The 15297-nt window shown below is 36.7% G+C and overlaps 1 protein-coding gene across 1 annotated transcript in view; it reads left to right on the top strand.

Moving 5' to 3' along the window:
• The first annotated feature begins 5043 nt into the window (after positions 1-5043).
• The window catches only part of CDH12 (cadherin 12), a 303004-nt gene continuing 292750 nt past the window's right edge, over positions 5044-15297 (top strand). The window contains exon 1 of the mRNA XM_088130662.1: positions 5044-5405. The gene's annotated coding sequence lies outside the window, so the exon portion shown is untranslated. The remainder of the gene's footprint in view (positions 5406-15297) is intronic.

Raw genomic sequence — 15297 nt, 5'->3', positions numbered from 1 at the left:
CAGTCAAAGCATAGATATTCTTAATCAGAACAGAAGAGGGATTATAGACAAACCTAGTCAATAATAAATGAGGCTAAAATACTTAGACAAGCAGAGCTCTTTGGTCAGATTTTATCTTGACTAGATTCCCTTTTCTCCCTGCAATGTGATAATTAAGTCAAATCCAGGGAAACAGTGTTTGCTGGTACTGTTAGCACATCTTCACTATGCATCTTCCTGTATTTGAGTGCCAAAGAGCAGCTGGTTAATCTACAGCTTTAAAGTATGTCTTTCTCAATTCCCAAGTCATGCATTGTGGCTCTATATATCTGTTCAAGTTCAAGCTAAGGGAACTTGCACATTTTAAATATATTACTACAGGTCAACACTGAAAGATGTAGAAAGGAGATATTATGAGTGTCTCCTTCAGGAATCTGGGAACAGAAACTAGGTATGGTAATCATTGTAATATATACGCACCCACTCTCTCTCACACATACATACATGTATACCTGCACACAAGCATACCTGCATACGTGCACACACACATACACATACACAAACACCAAACATATACCCACATTTTCTGAGGCATTGGTAAAGCCTGGAGACAGAATCTAGAACTGGCCCATGGTAAATCTCAGAGGCCAAGGGGGTCAGCATGCTGAAGATATCCTACTATGCATCTCTGCCCCTGGTGAATTAAGTGATGCTATGAATGCCTTATCCCAGTGCCTGGAGGCTGTGAGGGTCTGGATGGGGAACAACAGGCTTCAACTGAACCCTGGCAAGACTGGATGGCTTTGGGTTCAGGGTCCTGATAGGACTATACCATCTTTGTGCTAGATGGGGTGGCACTGCCCCAGACAGAGCCGGTGCACAATCTGGGGGTCCTCCTAGACTTGCAACTCCTGCTCAAACAGCAAGTGGCAGTTGTGGCTAGGAGGACCTTTATACAACTTCATGTTGTGCACCAGTTGTGCTCCTTCCTAGATTTGGAGGCTCTGCTCATGGTCACTCATGCCCTAATCACCTCTAGAATGGACTTGAACAGTATCTGGAAGCTTCAATTGGTGCAGAATGTTGTGGCACAGGAGGTTATGTGTGCTCTTAGAAGAGGACATATTACACCTCTGCCTCATGAGCTGCATTGGCTGCCAGTTTGTTTCTGGGTCCAATTCAGGGTGTTGTTTTTGACCTTTAAAGCACTTCATGGCATGGGGCCAGGTTATCTGAGGGACCGCGTCTCCCCGATTACATCAGCCTGTCCCATTAGATCTGGCATGGAAGGTATGCTATGGATTCCATCAGCCAGGGACTTGCATTTGGTGGGTCCCAGGAGGCGGGCCTTGTCTGTTGTGGCTCCCTCCTTGTGGAACATTCTCCCTTCTGAAGTTAGGCTCACTCCTTCCCTGTTATCATTCAGGAAGTCCCTCAAGACCGGATTATGTCATCAGGCCTGGGGGTCTTTAGGGATTGGAGACATTCTCAGATGGCTCTACTATGTTTAATATTCTGCTCTCTCCATGGGGTTTGTATATTTTAAAATTTTTGATAATATTTTTATTTTAATAATTACTTTTTATCCTTTTATAATGAATGGTTTTTTAAAATCTATCTGCTGTTTTATTTAACTGTTGTACACCTCCCAGAGTCACTTTGTGTGAGATGGGTGGCCATATAAATTGGTTAAAAATAAATAGATAGATAGATAGATAGATAGATAGATAGATAGATAGATAGATAAATAAAAAAAATGGAGAGAGACATTTGGGTTTGAATCAGGAATGGAACAATGAAAAATTGGGAATTTCACTGGGAGGAAGATTTTTCCAAGTGTCCAATTTTAGCATCTAGAGGTCTGTTAACTATAATTTCCCACCAACCCTGAAATGTTACAAATTTGGAAAATTTAAAATCGGCCAACTACTGCATCTCTACTAAAGATGAATTCATCTATTAGTTTCTCTCTCTCTCTCTCTTTCAGTCTTAATTCTGCCTTAACCTGTTCTGCATGAATTTATTATTATTTTTTAAAGGTGTATAGGAAATATATGCTTTAGCACATATTTGTAATATATGAATTTTGCAAGTGATTTTATCTGGTTGAATGCACTTTTTGCATATTATTTTCATTCCTATTTGCTTATATTTCTCCCCCTATACACATGCGTGTGTGCACGCACACATACACACACACACACAGAGTTCAACTGAGAAACTGCATCACATAATTATGACTTATCTTTAGAAGTGTAAAATCAAATAGCTATGTTCTAATTTGCATATTGTTAAAAATGTAAATGAGGTAAATTTATATTAAATTATGAACCAGACAAATTTCTCTCACATCCCTAATCTTTCCTAATCACCATCCACTGTAATAGAATTCAGGCGACTTTCTTAAACATTGTTTCAGACTGTGCCATCTACCCACTAAATTTGGTGAATTAATCAGCATTTTAAATCTGTGATTTCATTTAAATTTGAGATAGTGAACTCACAGGAAATCACAGTAAAACATTGATTTAATAGATTAATTGAGGTGATGTCTGTTATTGTCAGTCATCCATTAAATACAAAAACATGTACTTTGTGTCCATTCACATCATTTGTGTAATGATAGATTTAACCATTGTTTCAGAGGGATATTTAGACGTACATCTTTGTTCTGTTGCATTGGATGTCCATTAAATGGGGATCTATTAAATCAAGCATTTATTGTGCTTGCATGTTCAAAGCTTTCATGAGGATGTTATGGAATACTGGATCAATCAGATTCCTCTTCCATAAAAAAGTATGGAAAATATGCATACCTTGTAGTGCAACTTCACATAATTGCCCTAGGAGGTCTGGATTTGTAAATCCCCAGATCCTAACCGTAGTACTCAAACAACTGCTCTAGATTGGTCTCTGACCCTGTCTTATATTCTGGATTCTTCTTCGTCTGTTGGGGCACTTTCTTTAATGTTTGCTTTTCGAGTCAGACTGTAACATTTCATTTCGTGTATGAATTCTGAGTGAGTATGGCATTCTGATCCTGTTTGCGACTGACTGGAATTGTTGGCTGCCTTGTAGCTTCTTTAACTTTGCTAACAATAGGATGTTCTGACTGCATTTCTGCATTTAGTCAGTATGTGAGTTAAGGACCTTGGAGACCCAGCTTTAAAACTTAGTGGGTAATTTTCTGACAATTAACAACTTTCAGCCTATTGTACTTTTCAGGGTTGTTGTAAGGATCATAAGTGCATGTATGATGATGGAAAATAATTCATGCCAATGACTTCACTGTAAGAAGAGTGGGCTAAAAGTGCAGTCAATCAGTAAAACATAGGTAGGTAGACATGCCAAAGTAATATGCACATTTTATTTTTAATATTGTAACAACAGTGCTTGATTCAATTTTCCTAAATGCTTTTGTGGTTTTATATATGGAAGCAAACCGTTCATTTCAAGTTCTGTGTGTGTTTGTGCATTGTGGTGTAAGTTAGATAATAATCAACTAACCAGTCAGAGTGGCAGATGGCTGCTCTCAAATATTGTAGAAATAGTCTGTGAATTCAATAATGGTCTTAAGTAAAGTAACTTAATGTGTTGTAGCTTTCCCCTTTTGTTGTATCATGTTATCATCCAATATTAATGGAATGAATGATAGCCTCTTGCTTATCAGTTCTGCAAGATTCAGACATTGCACACATGCCATTTCTTCATTTAGGGGTAGGGACACTTTTTCCACAGCAACCATTTCCAATACATTTCTGCCCTCCAGTCTCTCAAACAAGCTGCATACTTCTATTTTTGCTGGTCCTAGCTGCAGGAATCTATGGGCAGTACATAGAAGATTCAGGTAGAAGCCTAAACCAGCTACCTAGCATCAAAGCAGTAGTGTAAGTTGTAAGAACTTAGACATCAGGAATGTAAGAAACATCAAAATACTGATCCTTGAGGCAGAACATCTAAATGATATTCTTGCCTTGCCCCTCCTACGCCAATAGTAGATCATTTATTGAGCAATGTATGTTTTATTACCATTCAATGGCACCCCAGATTCTGCAGTCAAAGATCAACTACTGTATCCAATGAAGATGATCAGTGAATCAATTCCATGTGCTCTGCAGGCTAGGAGGCTACACATGCCTAGGTATGTAGAATATGCTCTTTCATAAAATTGGACCATTGATCTAACTAGGCTCAAGACTGCAAACAGGTATCTTTCTTAGGAATGAACCTAGGAGCTTCTCTATGCAAGGTATGTGCTCTACTACTTATTTAGAGCCCTTTCCTATTGTGCAGTTCTCTAGTTGTTACTGTTCCTTGAGCACTCTTTGATGGAAAGCTGAGATGCAAAGGTAACCAAAAGCAAGTAGGCTGATAAATACCTTAAATACTGGACTAGTATTTGATCCACCCATTGACCAATGCTTTAATACTGAACAGATATCAGATGCATAACATGTTTGTTTGTTTGTTTGTTTGTTTGCTTCCCCCTTTGTCAGTCTTTTTTTAAATATCAGGAAGCTCAACTGTGCATTTGTCAAATGTGCTGCCAATTTGGTAACCTTGTTTGAGGGGAGTATTTCTCTTCTGAAATATAACTTTGCACATGTAATGGCTAACTCCCACTGACAAATGTGCCATGAGAAACCTACTCCCTTCCTGCCCAACAATAGTAAATTGCCATCTGGGAAATTTGCCCACCAAAATAATTTTGTTTCTGTTAAGCTGAAATCTGAGTCCCATCTCACCCTTCAGCTCCCAGTATTTTGTATATGCTGAGCACCCTATCATGAAACCAGCTCTATCCATCTGTTTTAATTAATCAGTCATAACCTGTTTGGAATGCTGACGCACCTTCGAAAAAGGAGCATTGCAGAAACACATTTCCTTTTGAAATCATTAAATTGCTTTGCACTGTGCATTACCCACCTTGCAAATTACAACCTCAGCTGGAGCAGCACATCTATTAATCTGCATGAGATGACATTCCCAAGTGGCCCCGGTGTCTTTTGTGACTCCCTGGCGGCCCAGGAATCCTCCCAGTGCTTTCTCTATATGTAGGGAGTGTGCTGTGTGTTAATCAGGTCAGCGATCATCCTTCGGCTCAAGGGACATGATAAAAACCTCTCGCACCAGCCACAGGATTCTTCAGACCCAAGATGTTTTGTTGAACATCCTCCTTTTAAGCCACAGAGCTTTTGTACTCTCACTTACTCAGGATCTCTCCCGAGGATTCCAGCTGATCTTTCCTTCTCTCCCCTTTTTTCTAGACAGTGAAGAGTTCAACGTCAACAGCAAACGACAGCCCAGGATGCATCTCAGCCTGAAGGGTGCTGATTGAAAACTTAGACTACCCTCCAAATAACGGCTGAACTTGAATTGGTGCTTCCTTCTGTTCACTTTGTCAAAAGAAAGGATTTTCAATTAAGGTAAGTGCTGTGTTATCTGCTTGACTGCATCACTCTGAATTTTCTGCATTGAAAGTTCTAAATGAGTAAACTGACATTCTGCAGTGCAGCAGCTCATTCTGTTTGTTGTATAAGAAGAGAGAGCAGGAGGCATAGAGAAACTGAGTTTAGGAAGAAGTATTCCGGAATAGAACTATTGTCTCAAGAGAATGTCTGTTTCATTGTTTTAACCTGTAAAAGGGCAAACTCTTCTAGAAGAGAAACATTTCCTGACCTGAAATCTTCAGAATCCCACTGAACTGTTTGGATTGTCTATGGAGATCTTTATAGATACATGAATGAAGCAGGCAAGAGGCATATTACTGTTGCTGTTTATTATTATAAAGCATGGCTAGACCAATACAAATCTTATCATCAGAGTCTTACAACAAAGGCAAGCCTTGATGATTCAAGTTGATATGGGTATATTTGTTCAGTATTTCAGGTTAGAAATATTATGTAATTTAATCTTAAATCTCATTTATAGACACACACACACACACACACATGGGGATGTTTAAACGTAAAACATTGCATGTAATGGTTGCCTCTTGCAAGATTAGCAGCTGAATTTCAGGGGAGGTGTGAGGGAAAGAATTGCTTGTGATATGTCAGGGAAATGAAATCTGTAGCTGTCAGCAGTAATAAAGTGTGACATGAATAGTCATTTTGATTAAAAGGTCAGGAACTGGTAGAACAAAGAGAGAATAGTAGCATGTTAAGAGACAGAACTAAACTGATGGTTGAGGTATTTTACTGAAGAAGGATACCAAGTAGATTAAAGCGGTGTGACGTAAAAGATTAGCAATCTTTTAAGTAAAAGTCTTAAAATGCTACCATCTAAAACTACTCTTGGGTAGCTAACCTAATCATGGCAACAGTGTCAGATTCCCAGATGGGTTCAGTCTAGTTTTGTTGGTCTAGGGCACTCTAAAAGTTTGCAAAAACATAAGCTGGAAAAGCGAAGGCTGTTGAAGAAGTTTGCGAAAACATGGGAGAGTATGTGTGTCGTGGCTATTCTGTCTTCACTTTCAGTTTCTTTAAAATAAAGACCTTCACAAAGTGTGTTTGGAGAATGGTCTGAAATATAATAAAAGAAGTCAGAATAAGAATAGAATACTACATTGTATTTTTATGGATGTTTTTGCAAGGTTAATTAAAAAGCATTAACTGGAACAACAGTTCACAGTATTTGTCTATAGCACATATTGTATCTCCAAAGTGTTTCACATACTTCTTTATTATTGTCCTGAAGAGAATGCCAGCATATTATCATACCTGGGCTGTAGGGAGAAAGGGGTATGGTAGATAAAGCAAAAGAACAAGTATATTTTTTTGGAAAAAGAAAAAAACAAATGAAACTTGTGAGTTTGTAGCTGAGATGGGATTTAAATCAGAAACTTCACAGTTCACAAATTACAGTCTTAGCCCATATGCTACACCAAGTATTTATACTCTGCACAATTCACAATGCTACTACTGCTACATAAGTAGTACATATAACTAGAACTAGGTAAGGATCTCTCACATAAATAATTAACCATCTCTTTCTTTAGAGAAAAGATGGAAGCAGGTGTCTGAAATCTCATTATCTCCCAACATGATTTTTTTCCCTCGCTCTCTCTTAAGTGCTGGCATAAAAGCATTATACCATCTTGATAAATTGCCATACGGATACCCTGTCAGTCTGCTGTATTTTGAGGAATCATTCTGTTCTTCTATGATATAGAAATATTGTTGTACATTTCATAAGAATGAAAAATCTATACCAGGTGAGAAAATTATGTAGCCCAGCTTTATTAACTTGGATTGGCAGCAGTTTAACAACTTCTTGGGCAGAAGTCTTTCCCATCACCTGCTACCTCATCTTTTAACCTGGATTTTCCAAGACTTTGACCTTGAGCCTTGTGTATGAAAGACATATGCCCTACAGTTGAGCAACCATTTCTCTTCTAACACATCTATTTGTATTGGAATTTACCAGAAAATTGTATTAGATGGGTTGGATCTTGACTTATGTATCTTTAGATTCATCCATATCATTTCTGCACACTGGATAATATTACTCTGAGTAGTTAGTTGGTACTGTATTAATTTGGGAAGGGGGTCAATTTTTTTTCTCTGTTTTTAATCTATTTTCCCCAGTATGCACATTTTTTTACAATATTTCCCTGATACAGTGTGCTTTTCTTCATGACTCCCATTATATATACAGTTTTGTACTGTACTTTCCACAATGTATACATTTTTTTCATTCTTTTATAGATTTGAAAGCAATATTGGGAAGTCCAGAATAGCATGGATTCCAGCATATATTTTATTTTCATATATGTAGTATTAATTGAGTAAGTTCACATCAAAATGTTCTAACTTGTCCCTAGTAATAATGAACAATTTGATATGAACTTAGATACATACTGATAAACAGTCCAATTAATAAGTAATAAACATGCAATTAGCAATGAAACCATATCATTTTGTTATTATTATTATTAACTTTACCTAGCATATTTCACTGTTTGAAGCATTCCACATAAATAATTTCAATAGTCCTAAAAAGGCTGTCATAGATTAGTATTATCTCCATCATTAGAAAGTTAGTAGTTAAAACTATGAGAATATTGGATTGACAAAGAATTTGGTTTATTCATGTTATGTAGTGTTATACATTACAAAAATCCAAGGTAGCTGCCCAGCATCTTCTGCCAATAATGAGTACTTCAATTTAATTTATGTCATGACACTAAGAACCAAAGTCATGGTGGGCATATATTATTTTCATCATTGGAGTGCTGTTATGCTCATATATTGCTTGTAGGCTCCCTAAAAGAAATATGTCTAGATGGTCAATGTAGGAAATATAATACTACTCTAATGAAGTCTTCAATCTAAATAAAGACTCTTTATTCTTTATTCAGTCAAATCACATGATTCAGGAAAGGCTCTGTTGTAGCTTTCAAAGAGTCTTTAAAAACAACCCAGTAATCCATTCAGAAGTATCCTAAAATGGAGGAAAGAATACCTAGTTCAGATAAGTGAAAGGTAATATATAAAACTCATGCTCAGTTTTCAGCCCAGGCATGAAACTCAATGGATGACGCTGACTAGTCTTAACATTGTTCTGAAAATGAAAAAGAGGGACCATATATAATATCATGAGTTTCCTCAAGAGAAGTGAGGATAAACATATAATGGCACACAAATATTAAGATGACAAGACAAGACAAGACAAGACAAGACAAGACAAGACAAGACAAGACAAGACAAGATGATAATCAGTGAGATACCGATAACTTTGATTACGCCAAAATGTCATTATTTTTATATTTTGCTCAGAAAAATAATAATCAGAAGCTCTGCCTTTCTTTCTCAGCTCCAAAATGATGATAAGATATTTTGCCAAGGCAGCTTAAGTAAGCTAGTTTCTAATTTATGTGCCTATGCTGAATCAAGTTTTATAAATAATCAATACTTTTTCTACATAATTAGTCTGTATTAATATGCATGATCAAAGCATTCCGCCCATACAGTTAACCTCCTTCCCCCCCACAAGAGAAAAAAAAAATCTTTGAGAAAAAGAGGGGGAAAATCTTTATTGCCTTTTAGAGAAAATATTACTCATACGGAGGTACAAGAATTGTGTCATATTTGTGTTACTTACATACCAATTATATTAAGCCTCTCATTAATATCCCCTTCATTTTCACGGTAGTAGGATTGTAGAATTAAGTGGATAAGAAGCGTCACACTTGAGGTTTCAAATAATTTAGTATAGTGGAAGAATCTGTTTTTATAGGCATGAAAACAAGATCTAAACTGCACACACTATTAACTGTATTACTTGGAATCGTATAATATTTTCTCTTTCTCCCCCCAGAATTAGGTGCACAGATTGGAATATGATTAGAACCTCAACATACAAGGAGTCTCCCATTTTGTTCCCCGCTACAAGTAGAACAAACAAACAAAAAACTGACCTTTTCTTCCTGTATTACTGTTAGGCTTAGCAAAAGAAAAAAAAAAAAGTTCCCATTGGTGCCGGTGAGAACTTTTATTGAAGCATAATGATAGGTGATTTCCCCCCCCCCCCCCGTTATAGTTGTGATAGAGGAAACAAAGGTTAAGTCCTTCCCTCTTGCTTAGTGGGGGCCTAATGGATTCCTATCTATGTTTATCATTAGTTACTGATGCTGTTAGGCCTTGAGCCAATGTCCCCTATGTAAAGAACTGTTTGCCTCAACTAACTAGGTGTATAAAATGCATAGCTGAAATGCTGGCAAGTGTATGCCCCTCTGGTGTGTATATAAGGAAGGATGTGACACTGGAGAGCTCTAGATATTTCTTTTGAAGAGGTACAGTATGTATTACGTGTACAGGGTGGATTTGTACAGTGGGATTTATCTGCTTTTGTCTTTGCATGTTGAATGAACCCAGCCATCTTGGCTTCTAAACTAAGGTTTAACACTTAGCATGTTGTGTTAATGCACCCAACCGTATTTTATTTAATAAATCATGGTTAAGCAAGTATGATTTAAAACCTACCACATCACCCTTTGTGCTCACAAATAAAGAAATGGATGCATTATATCTCCAGTCAGATAATTAAATATGAACAAGATAGTATAATGTAGAGTCCATGTGAACCACTATCTTGCATGGTAGTCAACAAATTTCAAATCTGGATTCCTTAAGAATTCTGATCTTTGATACATACATAGATAGAATATGATAGAGGCAATGGAATATAATGGAAGCTGTATAGCTTATACATAAATATGTACTAAGCATCTTAAGGTATCTGTTCTATTTTACCTTAATGTCTGTGTCTTTTTTGTATTAGGCTGGAATAAGTACTTTTGCCTCAAGGCACCTAATGGAAAACTTATCCTTTCACTTTATCAAATCCTGCCTATGCTCAGCTACATATTGCTCTGTGATATTCTTCCATAAATGACATTTTGCAAAAGCAAGATTATAATTAGAGCAATGCAGTAGTCTTGGGAGGTAGTATTACCTTTGTAAGATTGCTTTGCAAAGATGTGATGCTAATAAGTCAGAATGTGGCTAAATGGGGCCTAAATAATAGAAAGTTAAAGATCTTACTTCTTATCTGACAGTGCTCCTTATGTATTTTATTTCAGAACCAGAAAACCTTGAAGAAGCACCATTATGTTTTTGATTTCTAGAAAACTTATATTTTCATGAAAAAATCCCAAAATAAAAACCAAGCCTGTTAACACCCAGAAGCATGAAACAAAATAAGAAGTCAAACCTTTAAATCTTCCCAGGATTTTGAAGGTATAAATGTTCCAGGGGAGTTTAAAGTTATCAATATGAGATAGAGAGACAGAGAGAGAGAGAGAGAGAGAGAGAGAAGAGAAATATGCCTAAACCAATTACAATAATTGTCTCATATAATGTGAATCAACTGTAAGTTATTAATGATAGAAAGAGGACTGGGTTAATTATTATGGCGAGAAAGCCACAGAATAGGGGACCTGATTTCCCTAGAGTTCCACTACAGTCTAATTTTCTCTTATTTTCCACTTTGGGTTCTTCCAGAGATCTTATATTAGCGTACCACATCACAGTATCTAATAATCTATTGTGATGTGGGCTTCTCATATGAAATCTCTAAAAGAAATTATTGCTATTCAGGTTTTATAAAGTCAGGAAAACTCATCATGTGACCATTCCTGATACTCCCTTCCCCCAGGCAACAGTGCTCATATGTCTTCAGTTTGCAGAAGAAGGACACTCTTCATACATGCAACTGTACACTTTGGTTTCCGGACCAACTGGGGCCCTGATAATATACTGCATGCAGATTGAACAATTATCTTGCTTGTGCCATTCAGATATATTAGTACCGTGTTGTATGGCCTTTGATATGATTATTTAAGATAGATCCCTAATCAGTTTGTATTGGTTAGCTGTATGTTCTTCCTTTTAACTCATCTGTTACCTTAAAACAGGTTTAACCTACTAATGTGCAAAACTCACTGCAAGGGATACCATTTTTCTGATCTTTCAGCAGTGTATTTCCATATAAAGTATATCACCCCATTAGAAATTCATCCAGTTCAATGGGCTACTGTTATTTTTATTAAGTTAAAAGAAGCAAATAAAGGAAGACATTTATTTTGTTTAATCTACCCCCACAGATATCAGCGCAGAACACAGAAAGCCTTATATTTTGTCTTACATTTATATAACCAATCAATCTTGCATGCGTGTACTTCTGGCTCATTATGTCAAATAGCACAAAATTGATTTGGGGAGTACCTAAATTTTGGTGCAAAACAAGTGGTTAGTGAATCAGTGAGATTATAAAAGATAATTTGATATGGAAGAAGCAAAACACCATAAGAGTAACAAAATTGCAAGCACAGAAAATATCCCTCCCAGAGCCTTTGAAAACCCAGTGTGTAGATGAATGGGCAGTATATTCAACAAAAGCAAACAAAGCACCTTATTTCTATTAAACTTGCCTATAATTTCATTGCTTGTACACTTTTTACAAAACTGTGAACTTCAACAGAAATTCAGCCTGTAAAGAATATTGGCAGCCACTTAATTTTAACCATCTGGCTTACTATTCATGTGAGTAAATCTATTATCCCTTCCTTGAATAGTCTAGTCATATATAATTACTATATGTATTTCTTATGTACCCTGCCCCCATACATGTGACAAGGTTTTATACTATGACTATTAGTACAGCTACAAGTGAAAGCATACATTCAAATACAGGAAGTATTACATGTATGTTATTTCACTAAGCATCTGTAAGTAGGATAGTATTATCTTTGTAGGGTAGGAAGATGTAGAAGGTTAGTGTTTCAGGCTGGGGGAAAAATAGATAGATAGATAGATAGATAGATAGATAGATAGATAGATAGATAGATAGATAGATAGATATAGACACACGCACACACACACACGTATGTATATCTCATTGCATTGCTCCACAGGAACACCTATGGTCTTTTGTTGGATAGACATCACCCAGAGAACAGAATTTCCCCTGAAGATGGTAGGGGCCCTGTGGGGTAGGATGTCAGGGGTTATTTATGGCAAGAAAGAGCTAGTCTATTCATTTCTGATATCAGAGATGTCACGTATTATTTATTTTATCCTGTAACTCTCCTGAGGTTATGAGGCTGAGGGACAAAGTAGATGTGGTTAGGAAATTCATGTTTCAGGTGCTCGCATATTTTTGCCCATGTGATTTCCGCCCCTCCCCCATTGGCTTAATGGTACATAATCCAGTCTCTTCCACTAGCCCATCCTAGAGACATTTCATAGAACTGAAATGTCCACTTCACCTTTAGCTTTATCATGATACCTACCAGCACTATCTAATCATTTCTGATTGCAGAACATAGAGGTTTTTTGTTTTCCGTATACAGTAAAGAATAAGCATTTGATTTTCTTCATTGACATAGCAAATTATTTGGTATGCCACAATCATGTTGGCCAAAATCTCTCTTTTTCAATGTAGAAAATCCAAGCATGCCATATATACTTGAGATGTATCAGTTCATTAAGGAAGTAATCTAAGGTATTTGAAAAACAGATATGACATGGACATCCATTTATGCAGTTTTAATAGGTCACTTTGAAATAATCAAAGAAAAGAGAATTCAAAATATACTGTAAAGAGATTATATCTGAAAGGTATAATCTCTTTGGATGAAAGACTTCTTTTTCAATGCTTGTTATTTAACTCATCATTTCAAGTGTCCTGAAATATCTGCAGGCATTATCTTCTGATAATGTGTCTCGCCCATCTCTTTTTTAAACGAACAAATGCTATGTAAAGTCAACTATTTTAATCAACTCCCTCATCTTTGTAAAACTAGATGGCATCTTTGACCTGTTTCTAACCAATCAACATGTACATTTAAACCAGAAAGTTGCACACTTGAGTGTTTTGTTTTACTTGTTTTGTTTGTTTTGAAGATCACCTTTACAGAACACACCTGTTTGCCAACCAGGACCTAATTTAGAGAAGATACACACTATCTTTCAAATTCCTCTTGAATTAATTTGTGGATATTAACATTTCCTGCAGGTCAATATATGTCATCCAAATAGGTAATTCTTCATTTTATAATCATGCATTTTGTGATGCAAGAATAGATAAATAGATAAAACTATATCCATACATGTTTACATGCTATTACATACATTCTTAAATGCTATTAGGGATAAGCAGTGAGGCAGAGTGGAGAAAAAGGATTGACAAATAGTAATCCAAAGAAATTAAAGGCATGATATAAGAAAAGATAAAACTTGTTTCATCCCTTTCTGTCCTTGCAAACCATCCTCACTTCCATATACCACTTCATACATTATCTTTTCTTCTTTAAACTTCTTACCTTTTCCTTTTTATGTTAGATTCTTTTGAACTTCAGAAAATGTTACAAATAACATTTCTTAATATCCTCTCTTTTTGAACATTTTATTGATTCTGTCTTTGTTTGGTTTTTCTATATGGCAATATCACCTTAAGATTTTTATACTGGCCATTCACTTTTATATTAAATCCAAATCCCTTCCCTTCCCTTCCCTTCCCTTCCCTTCCCTTCCCTTCCCTTCCCTTCCCTTCCCTTCCCTTCCCTTCCCTTCCCTTCCCTTCCCTTCCCTTCCCTTCCCTTCCCTTCCCTTCCCTTCCCTTGAAGAATAGGGAGACGGCCCGAAGAAAGTATTCAACAAATGTTATGTAGAAACCAGGTAAACCCCTGGGAGGGAGGATGGAGTGTGAAAGAATCTCAAGATTGCCCTGCATTGATTCTCTTTGGTATTAGAGGGAGGAGAGAGAATGTCTGTCAGGTTTTCAAGATTCTGTAATGAGATACTTTGCAATAATAGAATAGAGTTTCAGCAGTCTTTGTAGAATTTGTTTCCTGACCTGGCCTACCTCAAAGATCTGACCCCTTCCCTTCCCTTCCCTTCCCTTCCCTTCCCTTCCCTTCCCTTCCCTTCCCTTCCCTTCCCTTCCCTTCCCTTCCCTTCCCAATAGCGGGGGAGGGGGGGACATGAGCCCCAGTGCATTCTTTTGTCCATTCCTTGTATGTGTGAATGGAATTGCATGTAGGGTAAAACTGGGGGCAAGTGGGGTAGAATATCATAACATATTTTTTTGCCTTTCTGTGCACAAACATACAAATGTATAACAGAATTCTACAAACTTTGTTTTAAGAATAAATGGGAATGAAGTTAAACAGTAGCACTCATGTGGTACATGGAGAAGATACCAGAGATAATGTCAGGTTACCTAGTTAATGAATTTCATGCAATAGCATAAGAAATCTCTTCTGCTTTTGACACCATGGAAAACATGGCTTCTAGGCAGAAAAGAAATATGGGGCTAATTTACTGTAGCTCAGCATTACATAGCATTATATGTTGAATTACTGTCTGCATATTTACTTCTTTTCTGATCACTTGATCAGAAAGATCTAAGCTGTTCTTTTCTGTTGTGTGCACTGAAGCACAGTATGAGATAATATATCTCTTCCTGGCATACTTCTTATCACTGGAGAATGTGATGGAGCTTTTTTCCTCATCGTTGTTGAGTCATTCAGTCGCTTCTGATTTTTTGTGCTCTGATGGACAGTGATTCACCAAAAGTGTCAGTTACTGTAACTTCATGCTTGTGAAATTAGTGATAGTATCCAGGCTTTATGACTTCTGCCAGTCACTTTTTCTATTGCCTTTCATTTATCCAAGTACTAGAATCTTATCCAAAATATTTCAGCTTTAGCTTCATTATTAGCACTTTCAATGAGTGGTGTATTTTACTTCATTTAGTATTAAACAGTTTGTTTTTTCTTGCTGTCCAAGGCACTCTCAACATTTTTCTCTA

This window comes from Python bivittatus, unplaced genomic scaffold (genome assembly GCF_059951505.1).
Source record: "Python bivittatus isolate LINGU-HERP-01145 unplaced genomic scaffold, Pbiv_v1 ctg000840_np1212, whole genome shotgun sequence".
Lineage (NCBI taxonomy): Eukaryota > Metazoa > Chordata > Lepidosauria > Squamata > Pythonidae > Python > Python bivittatus.
The sequence above is the reverse complement of the archived record's forward strand: the minus strand, read 5'-3'. Positions and strand labels throughout refer to the sequence as shown.